General features: G+C 46.8%; 1 protein-coding gene and 1 long non-coding RNA gene across 2 annotated transcripts in view; one reads left to right on the top strand and one right to left on the bottom strand.

Annotated features, from left to right (window-relative positions):
• LOC122159235 overlaps positions 1-891 on the top strand; it is a 1,254-nt gene extending 363 nt beyond the window's left edge. The window contains exon 2 of the long non-coding RNA XR_006168412.1: positions 503-891. This is a non-coding gene — a long non-coding RNA (uncharacterized LOC122159235). The remainder of the gene's footprint in view (positions 1-502) is intronic.
• THRB (thyroid hormone receptor beta) overlaps positions 1-12,677 on the bottom strand; it is a 167,970-nt gene extending 155,293 nt beyond the window's left edge. The window contains exons 1-2 of the mRNA XM_042816584.1: positions 12,623-12,677; positions 8,544-8,621 (exon numbers count right to left, since the gene is read on the bottom strand). The gene's annotated coding sequence lies outside the window, so the exon portion shown is untranslated. The remainder of the gene's footprint in view (positions 1-8,543; positions 8,622-12,622) is intronic.
• Positions 12,678-15,498: the final 2,821 nt, after the last annotated feature.

Genomic DNA, 15,498 nt, shown 5'->3' with positions numbered 1-15,498 from the left:
GGGGGGAAGCGCGGCCCGGCAGATAGCGGCCCCGGCCCCGCCGCCTCTTGCAGCGCCGGGCCGGGGCTGCCCCGGGCGGGGCGGGGTCCGGGTCACCGCCCCGCCGGACGCGCTGCCGGGCTCAGCGGCTCGCGGGCTGCGGGGGTCTCGGTGCCGAAGGGGGGGAATCCCGCGCCCTGAGCTCGGCCGGGAGCCGTCCTCACGGCGCGGCACGGGGGGAGGAAGATCGCCGCGATCGGAGGCTGAAGCCGACCGCTGTCGGCGGCTTTCCCGCGGGCACCGACGCTGTGTCTCAACCGTGCCGGGGACCGGTGGACCGCAGCCGGCTCTTGCCCGCAGGCCTCGACCAGGGGAGCAGCGTGAGCAGATTGCTGCGGGATCCCCGTGTCCCCCGGCACTTGTTCTGGGGAGCCGTCCCTGGGCGAGCAGCGAGCAGCGGGCCCTGACCTGCACGGCTGGAGCTTAGAGGCGCACCGCTGAGGGCTCTCCTCGCTGGTCCTAGGGCACGTGCTGGATGGGTTTCAGTCACGCTGGGATGGATGGCAGTGCATCCCCATCGCCGCTCTAATACTCTAACGCACAAGGCGGGAAGGGAAGGAGGATCACCTCGAGCCTCACAGACAGCTGTTGGCAAGGAAGATGGTGTCTGGAGGCAGAGGCGCGAAGGCAGTAGCTACCTGAAAGTACGACCGGATTGTTTTTCCTCCAGGAATTACAGGAACCATCCTTGCAGTTATAAGTCATTTAATGCAAATCATTTAATCCAAACAGAATTTTTACAGGCTCATGAGGCTCACTCATTTTGCCAAGAGTGAGTCATGTACAAATAAAATGAAACCAACAAAGAAAAGAACTCTCATACCATGTGTATGTGGGTGATCCTTTGAAAAACTGGTAATTATTTTTTTAACTCTGTTGCAGCCAGGAGGACAGGTCTGTGAGGGAAGGGCGAGAGGATGCAGAGCTGCGGCCCCTCGGCACCTGGCTTCCCATCGCCCGGAGCGGCACATGGGGCCATGCTGGCCGGCAGCAACCATGGCCTCAGAAGCCTCCAGATGCCCCAACCTCAAACCAAACTGTGCACTGCCGTACTGCGCAATCAAAAGACTTCTAAAAAATGGAAATAATGTTAAGTGATTAATACTTAGTAGAAGAATGCAGTAGGCAGTTAATCCCTCACTTGAGGGTTAGTTAAGGACATGAGTTAAACTTCATTCTTCCCTCAGCATGTCATAAATATTTGCTGCTAAACACAGGGCACCCAACAAGCCAGCAGGGTAGTGATGCAAGGCTCTGAAATGACTAAAATGTGGGGACATGGGGTCATATGATGCTGAGAGTATCAGCTTCAAATGTGTCATCAAACCTGGCACACGGAACCACCCCCGCACCGCCATCCACCAGCAGAAGCGCGGGTACGTGCGGACACCTGATAGCTCAGTGCCGTAGCTCCTTGTGCCACTCCCCACCAAAGATGAGACACCATCAGGAAGGGACACATCACAGTGTCCCAAAGTGCCATCCAGCCACCAACTTCACATTCAACATGAGGAATGTGCCCACCACTGAGGCGGTGGAGTCACTGTCCCTGGAGGTGTTCAAGAAACATGTAGATATGGCACTTAGGGATATGGTTCGGTGGGCAAGGTGGTGATGGGTTGGCAGTTGAACTAGAGGATCTCAGTGGTCTTTTCCAACCATAGTGATTCTGCGAGTCTATGATACTGAACACTGCTGCTGTACCCAACCCCATTTGCTCCACTGTCCCTTCCTGATGTTCCAGCACCTGACTACAAGTACCCTTTAGGAACCTCTGCTTGCCCTCTCGCTAGCAGGGGGTCTCTTTGGATGGGCAAGCTGTATCAGCCATGCATTCATGTAGACTGAACATCCACACAGATGCTTTTCTTAGGCAGAGAACATTTGATGGGCATTTAACATAGCTGCAGCACACATCAAGGGCCTGCAGCAAGCACTACAGAGGGAGGAGGCAGAACCATGCAGCTCATGTGGCCAAGAAAGCAGTGACATTATCCTCCTCCCTTGGAACTGATTTGAGGTCATCTGCAGGCACTCCCACCGCATCAGCTGCCCATGGATCGTGGTTTGTTCACAAACACAAGAGTCATGAATTTCCTCCAATTTAAAAGTGAGCTAAAGCCAACCTCTTTACATGACCAGCAGCCAGAGACCAACTAACATAATCCAGCTCCGAGGTGAACTAAAAGAGAATCCATAAATCTCTCAAGGGATTAGGCTCAGTATTTTTTTCGTTTTAATTTTAACAAAAAGAGAGAACACGTTGGTGGATTTCAGATTTTGTTGTTGTTGTTGTTCTCAATTTATTTTTCCTCATTAGTGCTTTCTGCCTGGCTTCCAGCCAACAACATACCAACACACTGGGGTTGGTGGGCAGGGGAGAACAACAGTCCAGCTGATCTTCCCAATGGTAATGGATGTCTTGCACCTACCATCAACTTACAGATTTCCTCCTTGCTGGTTATTTTCCTCGTTTTTCCCTATGGGTATTTGAATTCACACTGCCTGCTTAGCAAATCTGTTCATACACAAATGAGTTTGTCTTTCTCAGAAATATTACAAACTTCATGTGTCTTGTTTTGATGTTTTTTGGGAGAGGAGCCACTCATTTGTTTATACACAGCAGGCAGGCAGATAGCACAGACCAATAAAGCATGAGGAAGCAGCTGAATCACATGGCTGCCTAGCACGCATCATCCGGTGGGCAGAGGAGCCCCAGACCCATTGCTCAGGGAGGGTCTTACAAACGTGCAGTTTTTCCTACTGTTTGCAATTTCCCAAGCTCCTTATTTTCCCAAGCCTCTGAAATAGCATGTGTCACAGTGCACAAGAACATGGGGATTGAGGACAAGTAGAGTTACAGTAAAACAGCCCAAGGGTCAGTAATTTAAGATTGCTGTGGAGGCTCATGATTAAATGAGACCCACACCTTCTGGCAAAAAAAATAACAAAGTAATAATTATCCAAAATGTTTCACTTAAAAAACCTTACAGTAAATGTGGAAATCAGAGAAGAATACACATCCTTTTTCATGCGTTAGCAGCTGTGACTCAGCACAGCAGAAAGCATTCTGTGTGTCCCTCTTCACACCATAAATGACCAGTGTTTTTCCATACCTCAAAACTACTAGGCAGGATGCAAATAAATACAGTAACTGCAGAGTAACTTCATGTTATTATTAATGATAGCTGAGGCCAGCCTGTGCTAAACACCATGAAGGTCTCAAAGTTTTTTAGTGGCAATTGAAGGCATTTGGCCAACAACCTATAGACTTTGTCTGGGGCAAATATCCATTTACTGTAAAAATGTGATACTAAGTCACTAATACAATATATTATTTAATATTTTCCTTCTTCTCATACAATCTAATAATCTATGTCTGTTTCAAGACTTCTGGGGAACCTAAAAATACCCTAATGTAATACCCTTTTTTTTTTTTTTGCACAGACATCTAATTCCATTCTATTATCAGAATTGAGGGGGAATCACAGTGGATGTGTGAGAACAGAAGAGGCATGTATGAAAATCCAGGCAAACAGGAAAGAAAAATAACTAATGAAGAGGAAAGCAAGAGAGAGAAACAAACCTAGAGGCACAATCTAACCTCCAACGCACAGTTCATATCACCGCATATTTCAACAAATATCCATTTTTGATCTTGCATGAAAAATACAGCTCGGAATTTTTTCCAAGTTACGCAGGGATGCACATGGCACCACAGGACATCAATGCTTGGTCCACAAAACCCAATGAACGAGGGCCAAAAAGAAAAAAAAAGTGAACGGAAAGAAAAACAGCAAGATTAAGTTATCAAAAAGAAAAAAAAAATGAAGATCTGCATTTCTGAACTGCAATAACAAAGTCTTTGAGAAGACAGTCTGAGCCCTCCTACACTAGAGCAGGCTTCCAGACTAAATAGGGATTTGTGGATATTCTCCCTTTTATTGCAAAAGCAGTTTTAGTATAAAAGACTGTCTGGACTGTCATCAAAGGATGATGTGGAGGTTCAAGAAAGTTCAGAACGGATCAGACAATTTATGGTCGATAAGTCTATCAATGGCGAGTAAACATGATGATGCAATCCTGTGAAATCTCTGGCTCAGGAAATTCCCATAACCTCTGACTGCCAGAAGTTAGGAAATTCTACACTTATCCTATTGCTTCCAGTCTTTTGGTAAGCATCCTCTATTTGTCACCATCAGTCCAAGGCATCTGGGCTAGATGGGCTGCTGGAATAAATAAAAATGGTGATTCATACTTCTTATCTTCTGAAGAGATAATCAAGGTCATTCTTGTCATTTTCTGCTGCCGCCTGTGATGAAAATTTTTATGATCAGTGGCTCCAAATCTCATGAAAATGGCAGTGGGCCTAGTTTGGACTTCAAAAAATACACAACAGAGGCTGTAATAACATTAATGGAAAAAATAGATGATGAGTGACAGGTTCAGTTAGTTCAGATGTGTAGCTTTCCTTTCATACTGAAGAGAACAGAGAATGAGACTGAGACAGTAGTGAGGACATCCTGTCAGGCAAAAGAAAGCTCCATTTAGGAGACCTGCAGAAATGTCTCCAGTTTGGAACAGGTGTGACACCACCACAGCTTTCCACACAGCTCTGTTTTGCTGATGGATAAGAGACATCTCTTTCAGGAAGAATCAGAGTCAGCGTGAATGCAGCTCTGTAGCAGGCAGAGTGGGAAGACAGCCTGTAGTCCTACTGAGACCAGATCCTGTGTCCCAAACCACTGTGATTCCAGTTAAAAGATTAGGGCTTGGAAAGGCTCTGGCAGTTTTAATGATAGCTGGGTTACTCTGAAGGAACGCTAAAACCCACTGGGTAGAGATTTGATTTTGGAGGCCTGACAGAAGCAAGAGCTTAGCAATTCTCTTGCTCCTAATGGAGGGCTATACAGACCTCAAGAAGCAGGTGGGTGGGTAGGAGAATTAACTGAGGGAATGTGCAGCTCATTGTATTCTAGAACAACTTGTTAGTAATTAAGAACTACAATGGAAAACATACAGATGTCACAGATGCCATATAGTGTAAAAGTGATAGCAACTAGGAATATAGATTCTGTCCTACCAAACTCAGAACAAAACTTAGAAGCCTCTTCCTTGAAGAAAATCATGACATCTGCTCATTTCAGTAACTGAAAACATGAAGTATCACACTATCACCTTTCTGTTTTGCTGTCTTTTGCTTCAGCCATATTTTATTAAGCTTTATCTTAGCAGGCCTGAACATGGAATGAATGAGCTCACTTTGTGTTTTTCATCCTGAATCCACTCTTCATTGGATATTTGGAATAATTTAGACATGTATAGTTTTCATCAAAGCATTTTCATTCCCAAGTTCTCTGCAAAGGTATGGAAGATAAATATTACCATGGTGCTAGCAGAAATGCTACAGTGGTATAGTACTGTAATTCTATTACTTTAGAGTACATGTTGCCATTTTTTACTGCAGGCGTAGCACATAGCATAGCATGAGTATATATATATACCTGATAATTGTGGTATGCTGCATTTGTACAGTTCCAGCAGCCTTATTTCAGTAAAAAACAACTGAAGCAAGATTTGCCTCTTGATTTACAAGAGGAAAGTGTCTTCTGAATGTGATTATGGACTTAATGTAGTGCTAATAGTCTTGAAAAAAGCAGCAGTTCCTTCCCCTAGAGCACCTGATCTGTTCAGAAATCCCCAGGAGGTGCTTTGGAGGCCAGTTTGAAAACTCTTTCTGTAGAACCTGCCAAGGAGGAGTCCCATTTCAGTTAGACCTCTTGTTTTTTGTAGTGACCTTAAGCAATACAAGCTTGCTTAGAGCATTTGCAACGTTATCAAGAGTGCATCAGTCTTTGAAGAGGGAAGTACTTCAGTAAAGGCACTTGTTTTACTTCTACAGAATAAGTACAGCAATTTGTGTACTCATCTATTGGTAGAAACCACTGCCAGAACAGTGGCATTAAGGAGGCATGAGAAAATGACAGATGTAATCATTTGCACTCTGAATTCACTATGCAGAAAAGAGCATAAATGTAATTTGAGGACATACTTTTTATAGTTCCCTGGTTAGCCAAAGCACAAAATCATGAACATTAAAAAGCTACGTATGACCCAAATGCAAAGAGTGGTAGTGTACAACCACCTACAGACCCTACCTGGTGCGCTCAGACTCACGGCTACAGACTCCTGGAACAAATTAGAAACTGGAGCAACCGTAACAGCTGGAAATCTCATTTCTCTAGGGTACACTGGAATGAGCAGAACATGAACAAACAAGCAGTGGATAATTCCAACATGTAGGAACCTCCTGCTTGTTAATGTATCCAGTAGAATATCCAACCCTATTTCTTCAGAAGAAACTTTCTGTCAAATCTATACTTGTGTACCAAGGCTACAAACAAATTAGAAATGCACCTAAACAGGCTGAACAACTTGCACTTGGTTTTTTAATTATCTTTATAAAAATGAGAACTCAGGGAGGAGTTGAGGATGATTAGAAACTGATGATGGCATGCGCTGCCTGCTTTTCCTCCCTCCCAACACATCACTTCATTTCTTCCCATTCACTGGTCTTTCAGACTACACAGCAGTGGTTACTTGTTCTTTCTGAAGACTTTAGAAAGCTGGTGCTTATACTTTTAGCACCAAGAACAGCAAACAAACTTCTTTGAAGTAATCTTACCTGCTAAAACCACTTCTCAATGGTCTAACAATCTTTTAAAAACAACGTCTTTTGCCAACAATGTCATTACAAAGCAGAACAGAGAAAGTGTTTCTCAATCCTGGCTATAGAATTCCCAGTACAATGTAAGAAGGGAGGAGATTCTCTAAAAATAAATATACATTTATTGTTCATTGCAGTGCCACATTTCATCACTCAATGCTGGAAATGCCCATTAATAAAATAGCACTCATTATAACAATTCCAGTTCAAAAATTTCTTTTTGGAACTCTAATTGATCCTCCAAATGAGCTTTATTAATCATTGATGGAAAACTGGCAAAATCCTGGTCTGTATTTTGGCAAACTTTCAAAATATTCAATTAAGTCAAATCAGGAAAGCTCTAGAAACCAATTACAGAAGCACTTCAAAGCCAAAAAACAAAACAAAACAAAAACAACAACAAAAAAAAAAACCAGAAAAAAAAAAAACAACCAACAAACCACCAACAAAAAAAACCTTATTGTATTCTGATACAACTGCAGCATTACAGGAATGAAAAAACAACAACCCACCACCTCACTCATAAACTGTGTATGCACCTGAGGTACCACCTCCATAGAAATGTGAGAAACAGCCACTCCTTGAACCACATCAGTCAATCATATTTGCTCTCATTTTCTTTATTAGTGTCACAGATGCCACTGAGCAGTTCACCGTAAAGAACGGTGCCAGCCAGGGCCTCAGAAGTCGAGCGAACACTGGTTCACCTTCAACATTTTTCTACACATCTCCTCTTCAGTGCTGTAATATCACAGGTATATGAAGTCTTCACCTTTTCATGAGTTTCATGAGTTGTGCATACTCCACCAACATGTTTGTACATTAACATAATGTTGACGACATGATAAAAATAATCCTGGCACGAACAACAAAAGCCGCCTTTATCTAACTTCTCAAGAATTTGATCTTTGCTTCTGCAGGATTACTGCAGGTACAGCCATAGGTTCTGGTGGGCTGCTTGAGGTGAGTGTTGCTGCCAGCCCTAATCCCACCACCCACAGTTGTGAATTAATTAGGACTTGAAGATGCCAGAGGGAAGCAAACAAAACAAAAATAGCGTTGTAATTGACTGTAAACAATAATTAAAATTCTGCATTATGTTTAGCATCTGCACATTTCTAGACTTACTGCAGTGAGCGACTCCACATCTAACGAAAACATACAGCTCAATCCCAGAAGACTGGGCAGATCTCAGATCCTAAGTACATCTCCTACGATAACTCAAAATGGAAAGTAAGTCACGCATCCTTACTGCAAAAACCAATAATTAAAAATTCAAAAACTGACATGGTAAAGGAACCAAAGTCCTTCTACCCTGGCCGACCAAAGGAGAACAAAACATGCACCCACACAGTAAAAACTTCCGAATTTTCCATTCCAGATGTGGACCGTTCTGCAGTTTCACACCACAATGGCCCTACTTTAATATTATTTATTGTTTATTGCTTATCATTTAATGAGTTAGAAAGTTTATTATTCATTTATTTATGTGCAGTTCCTTTTCATTTTTTTACTAATCTTTTTAAATTAACTTACCATTATATTAACAAAATTAAGGTTAGTTCTCACATTACTTCTGACTCCAAACTCCATTAAATTACAGTGTCGACTCTGAACTTCTTATCAATTTCACTTTGCCATCCAGTCTTCAGCTGGCTAGGTTACAGACTGGACCTCATCAGTCTGTCTCCACATCAAGTACTGCATTCCATGCATTCATGTTGGAAGCAGTCATTTGTCATTCAGAAGTCAAACTTCTTAACAAAAGTCTCCTTACCTTTGTCAGGAGGACAGGTAAACTTCCTGAAGTTTTACTGTGAGCTTGACCAAAGGTAATCAGAGGACCTCCAGTAACCTAAAGAAAAACATCTCTGAAATAACCACACGGCTTTGTATTCTGTCATTTCCCAGGAATGGTGAGACCAAACCTCTTAACATTTATTCAGCACAGCCAACATGTTAATTCACAAAAGAAAGATAATCACTTTCATAATTCCATTTACATAAGGCATTCAATTTTACAGCCCCCAATATCTCTTTAAAATTATAGCCAATGCATGGCAGACAATTTTGCAGTATGCTAGCTAATATGCTGAAAGCTTTGTGTGGATCCTTTTTCTCCCTCCTGTTATTTGTTTACTAATCCGTTAATATAAAAATCACAGCGTGTTTGGAAGATATGATGTATTTCTAGCCCTCTTCCAGCTCAGGTTTCATAGGTTCCTCGGGTTTCATAGGCTTTTCCCTGACATGCTAACTGCTAGGTACAGAAGATTAACTGATTAGAAATTATGTAGTTAATGTTTTCAGTTGTAATGCATTTTTTTTTTTAAATTCAAGTTGAAGAATTGTAATGGAAGTATCAGAAAAGCTGACTGCTATGTATTCAGGGAGCCAAGACTAAATGTAAGGCCACCGTAGGATGCACCCCGATGGAAGAACACCTTTAATTATCTAATGGCTGTTATTTTCTAGACTGATTGCCAGCACAGCTAAATTGCTTTGTCGACCTGGAAAGTGTAGAAAGTTTACTACAGACATCTTGTTTTTTTCATGTTATTTATTTCTGCCCTTTCTTTGTCCATTTATATTCATGACTTCCATGCTTCAGCACTTGGTTCTCTCCATAAAAGTTTTCCTCACGTTTTCCTTTTCTTTTGACACACCATTCGGTATCAGCAGGTTTTTTTGGCTTCATCATTTTCAGCTTCCTGGAAGAGCAGCCTTCTGTGCATTTTAGAATTTCTTAGGTTTCTCCAGTGCATCTTCCCTTGCACAGAAAATGAAAGAGGGAGATCTCAGGCCTTCCCCAGTGTCTACACACAAAGCCCACAGTTCCCAAGACGGGAGCTCTGCGGCCCTCTCTCCCAGCAGAAGTCTCAAGGCCTCCTGCAGCAGCGCAGCCACCTGCTGACGTTCTGCACTTCACTCGCATTCCACCAGTCTTTTCTACAACTTTTCCATGAGCAGCCCCTCTTCTGGGACATTACTGGGGCTGACCTCAGCTCTAGACAATTGCTGTGATGGAAGCAAACATCCCTCTTCTCCTTAGTCTCTGCGGCTTCTGAGTAATACGAACCTACCTCTGCTTTGTTTGACTCTTCTATTACTCTTCTATTGCCAGCCAACCAACTCAAATGCAACCTTATGAATACTTTCATCTTACACATGCACTTCAATTTTTTTTAACAAAATGTTTCCATTACTGTCAGAGACACTTCTTTGGATTTCACTTTTTTAACCAACCCTTTTTCTCTGAAGTTCTACATTTCAGTTTCCTCCACAAACTCAAAGCAATGTTGCAGGTTCCCATTCCTTCTTTCTTTCCAGTAGGCCTCGTTTTTAAGAGATTTCCTCTTTATATCTGAGACAATTTTTTTTTCATTTCCCCAGTAACTCCTGATACCTTTCACCAGCCTTTTTTTTTTTTTTTTAACTAACAATGTCTTATAGTTTGTCCTGCTCAAGGTTTTTGTCAACTGCTCAGTTTAAGCTCACATGAGAAGCTGTGTATTTTCATCTTCATATTTGCCCCTCACTACGAGAAAGACATTGAGGCCCTGGAGCATGTCCAGAGAAGGGCAATGAAACTGGTGAGGGGTCTGGAGCACAAATCTTATGAGAAGTGGCTGAGGGAGCTGGGATTGTTGAGTCTGGAGAAGAGGAGGCTCAGGGGAGACCTCACTGCACTCTATGACTTCCTGAAGGGAGGTTGTGGTGAAGAGGGGTTTGGCCTCTTCTCCCAGGCAACAAACAGGACCCGAGGAAATGGCCGCAAGTTGTACCAGAGGAGGTTTAGGTCGGACACGAGGAAAAACTATTTCTCTCAGAGGGTGGTCAGGCACTGGAATGGCTGCACAGGGAGGTGGTGGAGCCACCATCCCTGTCAGTGTTCAAGAGGCGCCTGGATGAGGAGCTGCGAGATATGGTTTAGTGTTTGTGGTAGCAGTGTAATGAGAAGACGGTTGGATTAGATGATCTTACAGGTCATTTCCAACCTTGTGATTCTATGATTCTATGATCTTATCTGTACTGGCACAATGAAAGAGACCAAGACATTACATTTCTGCACATTCTATTCTGCTTTGAATTCCTAACCAAGTCTTGCTCTTTTTGGAAACCTTGCTTCCCCAGACCCTGCCAACTTTTATTTAATGTCATCTTTCTGTTTCCTTTTGCTACTCATTCAGTCTCAGTGACCCCACACAGTCGTTTCTTTCAGGCACACTTTGTTTCTAGGGAAATGAGATCTCTGCTGGGTGGAACTGCTCCCTTTTCATCGGGACCTTCCCACCTCTTCCTGCCCCACATGCCACCAGCTGAGCACACCTTCCTCCTCAAAGGCAGCAGTCAGCCAAGCACACAGGATGGCATTCACGCCCCAAAATGGCACAACTTTCTCATGAGAGCACCACTCTCCAGGTCGTAGGGTTGAGGTGCAATCTACATTTTTTCCCAGAGGTGCTTTCATAGTATCAGAATCATTAAGGTTGGGAAAAGGTTACTAAGAACATCTATTCCAACTGTCAACCCACCCCACCATGCCCACTGACCACATCCCTCAATGCCATATCTACACATTTCTTGAACACCTCCAGGGAATGGTGACTCCACCACCTGTTCCAATGCCTTTGGAACACTCAGAAGAAATGTTTTTTAATATCCAACTTGAACCTCCCCTGGTGCAACGTAAGGCCATTCCCTCTCATCCTATTTCTAGTTACCTGAGAGAAGAGGTAAGGTCTCCCCCAAGCCTCCTCTCCCCTAGACTGAACAATCCCAGTTCCCTCAGCCACTCCCCGTAAGACTTGCTCTCCAGATCCCTCACAGCTTTGTTGCCCTTCTCTGGACACTCCAGGGCCACAGTGTCTTTCATGTAATGAAAGGATCAAAACTGAATTCAGTACTTGAAGTATGGCCTCACCACTGCCAAGCACAGAGGGACGATCACCTCCCTGCTCCTGTTGATTGCATTAATTCTGATACAAGCCAGGCTGCCATTGGCCTTCTTGGCCACCTGGACACATTGCTGGCTCAAAGTCTGATAAGATTAGATGGATCTCTGGGTTGCATCCCTGTAAGCAGGGCCAGCCCTGCCCTTCCTGCAGGCAGCAGCATTTTGCAGTGGTTTCACTGAGAAGAGGCCCTGCCCTGCAGGAGGAAGGCACAAGGCCAGCAGCCACCTGTTGCCCTGGGCCTCGGGTTGGGTTCATAGAAGAACTCTATGCTGTTGCACTCCCCCATCCCTCTCTGCCTTGAGGCTTGTCCCAGCACACGCTGACAACTGCCTGGCACTGCTACAAAGTGCTCAGCTGCCTTGACTAAGAGGTCAATAGTGGACACTGGTTTTAAAACATTGGTCCATCTGCCTTTCCAGTCACACACACCGTGAACAGACACAGTTAGGGGACGCACAAGGAGCCACTCACAACTTGTGTCCCCACGTGCATCTGCTGGCAGCTTGACAGCGCACAGCAACTCTGCGACCCGACTCCCGGGCTGTCAGGCAGCATCCGCTTAGGCGCCAGGGCAGGGACAGCGGCCCGGAGCGCTCCCGCACGGCACCGGGATGGACCCGGCAGAAGCCCCGGGCGCGTCCTCGGGCAGTGCGCTGCCCGCAGACATCCATCTGGGAGGCGGAAGGGGGACCCGAAGCCTCGGGGAGCCCGCAGAGGAGAACGCGACCCGACAGCAGGAGGATGACACCGCGGCCCCGCGCGGCTCCGCGGTCCCCCCGCCCCGGCCCTCTCCGTCTCCCGGACGCGCTCGACCGCGGCCCCCGCCCGGCCCCTCCGCCCCGGGACTCCCCCGGCCCCTCCGCCGCCGCCGTGAGCGGGAAGACGCGGGCAGTCTCACCTGCCACCGGCGAGCGCCGAGCGGGAGACGCCGGGGCGGCCGCGGCGCTTCTTGCGGCGGGAGGCGGGCGCTGTCCCCGGCTGACCCCGCGGAGGCGGCGCGGGGGGAGCGGAGCGGTAGGCGGCGCGGCGGACGGGCGGGGGGCGGACGGGCGGGGGGCAGGCGGGGCCGGGCGCCCGGTGGCTGTCATGGCAGCGCTGCCCGGCGCGGCGCCCCGCGAGGAGAAGGGCCAGCGGGGGGGATCTCGGCCGGAGGAGCTCCCGAGGGGTGGCCGGCGCCGCGCCGGGCCTGGACCCGAGGCGCCGCGGAGCGAGAGCGCCTCGCGACCGGGGACCGCGCGAGCGGCGGCGGAAGGGCTGCGGCTGTGAGAGACGCGCCAGTGCGGCACTGCGGGCCGCTGCCGGCTCCGCTGCACCGCGGGGCAGGGCGGTTGCGTAAGAGCGGAGCCCGGTCTTTCGGCACGGAGCTCGCCGACGCGGCGCGTGCGGCCCGGCCCGCTTCGCACCGTTGCGCACCGGCCGAGCCCTGCCGCGGTCGAAATACGCGCACGTCGTGTTCACGGCTTCTAAACGGCTTTGGAAATTCGGCTTCTTTCTGTTCGCGACTTCCTTAGCAGTGTGCTTGGCATTTCACAAGAAACGAAAGAAAAAGAGAGAAGGGCAAAGCGGGCTGAGCTGTCACCGTGCTGCCTGTGCTGGGAGCGCACGCGGAGCGCCCACCTGCCTGCGGCAAAGGGATGCCACCAGCATGACCGGGAGGTGCGGGATGGGCACTGAGAGCAAAGCGCGTGGTAAAACGATTACAGTGCCATTCCAGTTAGTATCTGAACCTCCCGAGCACTGCTCCCTAATAGCACCATCCTGCTCTGAAAGTGCAATCCATGTGCTTGCCGTGTTTGCAGCATCCCAGGCTCAGCTGACATGTAAAGATGTTGGCACTCAGTTACCATCCTGCAAAAACATCCATGCTGCTCAACTGTCGTAACAGTTACCTAAGTACAGCGTGCTGGAATACACTGAACTCTGGCTTCTCATATGCACCATTTAATTACTACTACACAAAAAGCATATAACATCTTCTCAATCCAGCTGAAAGTTAATATTCATTCTAAACTAGAATTAATCCAATTATGTAACTGAATGAATGACAGCAAAACTCAACAAATGTCAGTTGATCTCAGCAGGAAAGGGGACAAGCAGGCAGCCAAGAGTCTCTGTTAAGATCAAAGAAACTTAGAATCACAGCACAGTTTGGGTCAGAAGGGACCTTAAAGCCCATCCAGTTCCACCTCCTGCCATGGGCAGGGCTGCCACCCACCAGCTCAGGCTGCCCAGGGCCCCATCCAACCCAGCCTTGAGCACTTCCAGGGATGGGGCACTCACAGCTCTTCTGGGCAGCTGTGCCAAGGCCTCACCGCCCTCTGAGTGAAAAAGTGCCCCCCGACATCCAATTATCTGATACTTTGGCCCTGACTCCAGGAGGCACATTGCAGAGGGCCTCCCTAACCATGCTGTTGGATCTATAGGATTTGAAAATCACCATACTCAGTAGTTGCCTGGAAAAGTTCCAATGTCTTCTAAAGCCACAAGGAAGGACTGTTCTTGCTCTAGCAAAATCCAAAATTGCACACTTTTAAATAGCTGAAGGTAATGAGCTGGATTGAATCCATTATTTTTAAAACAATTTTTCAGTTTTTCACCTAGTATAAATATGTAAGGTGTGAATGAACTGCCTGTATCTCTTAAACCATCACTTCCCATACCCAGGGGGGCTGGTTGCTCCATGCAGGAAAAGCTCTGTGGGACTGAAACAAGTCAGCAAAAGAACCAATGGCAAAAGACGAGGGGAGAGGTGATGCTAAGATTTAAAAAAAAAAAAATAATAATTAGTGTTGAAGGAGCAAGGTGATGGAAAGTAAGGACATGAAGTCCATCTTGATGTAGGAAGGGAGGGGAAACAGCTGGCCGCTGAGATGAGGTGAGTGAGCCAGGAGCAAGACTGGTGACCATCAGGGGAACAGATGACATTGTTTTCAGAGCCTCTCTGGAGATACATCTTAAAGGTTTTGGACTTTGTGGCATCTCTTGCTTCTACCCAGCAGCAAGTAAACACATCTAACCTCTGTATGGTTTCACCAGTGGGCAGTTTTGTGTTTCTGTACCAGAGGTTTATTCGGAGGGAGGAAGACAGTTGGCTGGAACTGGGAAGTACTTGGGAGTAGATGAGGCCCACTGTATTTGTAGGGAAAGGCAATAGCAGATAACCAGTTCTAAAGTACCCAAAAAAGGCTGGTGGTCATATTCCAGTTGAAGAAAGATCTGCCTACTCATTGCAAGGATCAGGGCTTGCCAAATACTCCAAGAGGAGGGAACTCCAGGTAGAGAACCTTCTGTTGTGGCAGCCAGCCCTTAAATGAGGTTAGGTGAATAGCTCTCACCTGTGCTCCCAGGGCTGGCTGCATCCCCTCAGCGGGTGCTCAGTCATCGGTTCAGGCCGTGACTTAGCAACTCCCGTACAGTACTGAAAAACAGTGTCTGGAGGAGAGTCTGAAGCTGTGCTGCTCACGCTTCCTTAGAGACTGTTGCAATACATTCTGTAGCGCCACAATGATTTTTTTAAAGCGTAGACATATAAATGACCAAAAGCCCATCTCTGTTTTTTGGGGGGGGGGCGGGGGCGGAAGGGGGGGGAGGGGAATACATATATAGATATATATACGGTATATATGTGGTTTTCTATTCATTGATATCACAGACGTTTAAGTAAGACCCGGCTCCGCGCTTCCCGGCAGCGCCCAGCAGCGGGCTGCAGCCGGCGGCGGAGCTGTCCGTGGTCACGGCCGCCAGCGGCGCCGAGTGGCGGCCCGGCCCGTGGGA

This window comes from Centrocercus urophasianus, unplaced genomic scaffold (assembly GCF_019232065.1).
Source record: "Centrocercus urophasianus isolate 14NV4802_14NV808 unplaced genomic scaffold, USGS_Curo_1.0 seq_16, whole genome shotgun sequence".
Lineage (NCBI taxonomy): Eukaryota > Metazoa > Chordata > Aves > Galliformes > Phasianidae > Centrocercus > Centrocercus urophasianus.
This window is presented reverse-complemented; position numbering and strand designations above follow the sequence as displayed.